This window comes from Magnolia sinica, chromosome 10, assembly GCF_029962835.1.
Source record: "Magnolia sinica isolate HGM2019 chromosome 10, MsV1, whole genome shotgun sequence".
NCBI classification, from domain to species: Eukaryota; Viridiplantae; Streptophyta; class Magnoliopsida; order Magnoliales; family Magnoliaceae; genus Magnolia; species Magnolia sinica.
In genome coordinates, this window is record NC_080582.1 from 22,735,191 (window position 1) to 22,740,222 (window position 5,032).

Below are 5,032 nucleotides of genomic sequence, written 5' to 3' on the forward strand. Positions count from 1 at the left end.
TGCAGGGCACACCTGTGATGTGTATTAGGCCCATTGTGGTATATTTGAGGCCCATGGGCGAGGCCTATTGTGATGTGTTCAAGGCCCATGGGCAAGGCCCGATGTGATGTATTTCCGGCCCATGTGACATGGTCCATTGTGAAGTATTCAAGGCCTATGGGCGTAGCCCATTATGATACACTTGAGGCCCTTGTATGAAGCCCAATGTGATGTATGTGAGGCCTATGATTAAGGCCCAATGCGATGTATGTGTGGCCGCTACGTTGCGTATAAATCCCTTATGTGGGCCACTCCTCGGGAGCCATGTTGGTTAGATGTCTACATTGAGGGGCAATGATGGTTAAACGTCCTCATTGTGACCTTCCCTTAGGCTTTGTTAGACCCATTATCTTCGTGTGTTAACCCAAATAAGTGGACCCCATTTACCGTAGACGAATGACTCCGTGCTATCAAGTTTGATATAACCACGGTTGAGTGCCGATATTTATACTATGGTTGATTGGCTGATCATCTATGGACCCCACTTTGTTAATCTACTGATTATCAGTGTCGATTATCAAGGCTGACGCCGATTATCGACTCGATTGCTAATACCGATTGACGTGACCGATTTGCCGATTCTGATTATCGATCGATTCCGATTGTCGTGGCCGATTGTCGATTAGCGATCGAGGCCGTTTGTCGTGACCGATTGCCGATTCCGATTGACTTGACAGATTGTTGATTAGCGATCGAGGCCGTTTACCATGACCGATTGTCAATTTTGATTGTCGTGATCGATTTGCCGTTTCTCATTATTGATCGATTCCAACTGTCACGACCGATTGTCGATACCGATTAACGTGACTGATTTGCTGATTCTGATTATCGGTTGATTCCGATTATCGTGGCCGATTGTCGATTAGCGATCGAGGCCATTTGTCGTGACCGATTGTCGATTCCGATTGACTTGACCGATTACTGATTAACGATCGAGGCCGTTTACCATGACCGATTGCTGATTTTGATTGTCGTGATCGATTTGCCGTTTCTGATTATCGATCAATTCCAACTGTCACGACCGATTGCCTGTACCAATTGACGTGACCGATTTGCCGATTCTGATTATCGATTGATTCCGATTGTCAATACCGATTGACGTGACTGATTTGTCGATTTTGATTATCGATCGATTTCGATTGTCGTGACCGATTGCCGATTCTGATTGACGTAATCAATTTGTCGATTCTGATTATCGATCGATCCCGATTGTCGTGGCCAATTGCCGATTCCGATTTTCATGGCCGATTACCGATTTAGATTTTCGTGGCCGATTGCTGATTTCAATTTTCGTGGTCGATTACCGATTCTGATTGTCGTAGCTGATTCCGATTATTAAGGCCGATTGTTGAGACCGATTCCAATTGTCAAGGCCGATTCCGATTGTCGAGGCCGATTGACGAGGCCCAATGTGGGGTATATGTGGCCCGTATTTCAGGTCCATTGTGATGTGCATTTGGTCCATGTTTGAGGCCCAATGTGATGTATATATGGCCCGTATTTGAGATCGTTGTGATGTGTATTCAGCCCATGTTTAAGGCCCAATGTGATGTATATAAGGCTTATGTGATGAGGCCCATTGTGATGCATTTGAAGGCTAGGCGATAGAGCCCATTATGATGTATGTTAGGCCCATGAGAAAGGCCCATTGTGATGTATTCATGGCCCATGATGCATGGCCTATTTGATGTATTCGAGACCCATTTGTAGGGCCCACATGTCGTGTATTTGAGGCCCATGAGCAGGGCCCGCCTGTTGTGTATATGTGGCCCTTGAGTAAGACCCACTGTGTTGTATATCAGGCCTTTGTGTGAGGCCATGAGATCATTATATGTTTGACTCTATGTGGGCCATTCCTTGGGGGTAATGTTGGTTAAATGTCCACATTGTCGAGATCGATTGTCGATACCGGTTGTTAATACCGATTATGAGTATGTGACAGCTTAGCATCATGATACATGCCCATACGCATGTTTGTTATGAGATGTGGTTGATCATTGCATATCTCATTGAGCATGTTATTATGAGACTCCCTAATAGGCGGAGGTTATCTCACATGAGCACGCGGTATGCGTAGGATTGATGCATGACTAGATCGTATGACTCATACATCTCGCATTATGATTACTGTACACCCTAGCGACACCAGGGTCGTAGCCTCCACATGCATATCATGGATGGCCAAATGGGACACCGGAAACATTTAGTTCTAGCATACGGGCACCATATATGTCCCTAGGTGAAAATTCCTAAACCTCCGTGGTCAGGAGACACCCCAACGTCGAGACCGAGTGGATACATGAGCGCCCGAGTGCCGAATACCACGAGGTTATGTCTCCCACTGTGTCGTGGTCGATTGGGAGGGGGTGTGGCCTTACCCGCCCGAGGATAGGGGGCAATACTAGGCTGAGTTTGACCAACTCGTGAATGGGTCCGCTATTGACGTGTGGATAGGTATTGATAGACTATTAGTCAGGCGGATAGTGAGGTTTCTTACGCTCACTTGGATTGTGCGGCTGGGAGAGCGACAGTGCCATTTGGAGTGTACTAAACCCCGGTGATGATCCCAGAGATGAACTGTACTGATATGTGGATTTAGTGAGCAGGAGTTGCATACTCACTCATGCATTCATTCATTCACTATCCACTCGGGTTAGTGGTGTGCAACTATTTATTACATGTGCCTTCGCAATGACCAGGATTTCGGTTGGGGCGCACGACTAACTTGAGATCAGGAGTTTACCACATTGAATCTGCATATCCAAATTTAGGTATGGGACTGGTTTGGATAGAAGTCCCTTGTGATGGACCCCATAGCCTGCGATACTACGTACTATCATCCCGACTTTACACTCCAGTATGGTCATTCCATTCACACCGCATATTGCATAACATCCGCAGCATACAGCATTTTAGGTTGTTGTGTCTCTGCATTTATATGGCCTAGGTACGGCTGACGCTATTTGTGTTACTCATCAGAAATGTATGTTGTATTGCATCTGATATTTGGCTATCTATGATTCCCCATTTGCATAGTTGTTCTACATTACATATTCTAACATTAATTGACTTATGGACTTGTCCATATTTTCGCTTACTCTGTTATCGTATGATTTATGATCTTGTTAATATTCTGTTTACTATGATAATTCATGCTCTTGTCAGTACTTCCGCTTAATCTGATTACTCTGATATTGAATACTCGACACTTACCTTGTGCACACACTTACACCACCCTCTAAGCTTTCTATAAGCTTATGCACGATAGATGCGTGCAGATGATGTTAGGTTGCAGTAGTGTTGAGCTTGGAGCGTGTAGCGGTCTTCTGGTGCTTGATTTTCGATTTATTTATTTCCCTTTCAGCATTGTACTCAAATGATTATATTAATGGATATGTGATGATGATGTTGCCTTTTTGAATTGGGTAATCTTGTGGTTATGCTTATTATGAGTTAAATGTACAAAAAAAAAACCCCTCCTTGTAGGACCCTAGGATCAGAATCTGGCGTATGGACACTAGGAGCCAAGAATGGGGTACTACGGAGGCTGTCAGCATCGGATTCGGCAATTGGGATTCCTGTGAATCTGATTTCCGGGTTTGGGGCGTAACACTTTTGACTAGGTTGGACTTGGTCCCTCAAGTCCAGGCCAGACCCGGACTCGGATCGGTTCACGCATGTTGGACTCAGTACTAAGTCGAGTTGAGTTCGGGTTAGGCCTATTTCAAAACTAGATCAAGTCGAGTTAGCCCTAACTTGATCCGACTCACTCCTCAATCCCCCACCTGCTTGTAGCTGACAATAGTCCACCAACATCCCCTGCTCCAACAGATTTAGCTATCCTCACCCCTGACCAAGGCGGATGATGCTTAGAAGTGGACCTCTCACCCTACTTCTCCCTGGTAATAAGACCTCCCAGTGATCAGGATGAAAGCTTAGATGAACACACTATGGCAAGGCTAGCAACAAAATCTAACATCACCCTAGGAATGGGTGGATAACTCAAGTCGATTCAGGGCCATGTTTTACCTATCTCTATGACAACAGTATCCCAGGAGCAGTCCACCTTGCCAAAGGAACCCGATCGTACGCACAGAAGAAGACTAAAGATCCAATATTCAAAAGGTTCATGGAAATGTAGATTAAGGAGATTAAACAGAAGGGCCGTTAACACAAGATGTGGGACTGATGGATAAAATACTAGTGTGGAATGCTCGAGGGATAGGCAATGCTTGCATTATCAGAACCACAAAGAGACTGATAAAGAAGTACAACCCCCTTATCATTGCCATCCTAGAACCGATGATAGGAGAAGATAAGAGAGTGGGAACTGGCCTCTCTCTTGGCTTCCACTGCTCCTTCTCCAATGGCGCAAATGGAGGGAAATTTTGGGTCTTTCAAGGACCTTCTTTCCCTCTCAGTTTCTATTTCAACTAACCAATTAATCTCTTTTGCAGCTACTATCCCAAACTTTCAGCAGATGATTTATCTGACAGTGGTGTACTCTAGCTGCGATAGGATCCAAAGGAGATCTCTATGGAACTCTTTGGCCAACATCTCTGCTTCAATTCAAGGTCCCTGGGTAGCTTGTGGTGACTTCAATGCGATGACAACTGCTGAGGAAAGAAGAAGCTGCAGAATGGCAGACAGGGCTAGCATGAGAGAATTCTCGGATGCTATAAATGTTGCCGATCTGATTGATGCAAGTTTTTCAAGGAATCGTTTCACATGGTACAACAACTAAGGAGGGCAGGCCCATTATGGGCTAGGCTTAACAGGGTGCTTAACAATGCGGACTGGTCTTTTGCATTTCCTAGTTTCCACGTAAGCCACCTTCCCCATGTGAACTCGGACCACGTGCCCCTCCTGCTGGATTTCCCTTCCACACTGCCTAGTGGTCCAAATCCATTCCGCTTTCAATGTATGTGGCTGCTACATGGCTCATTCCAACAGGTGGTTTAGGATGCCTGGAAAGTAGAGACCTCAGCCCACC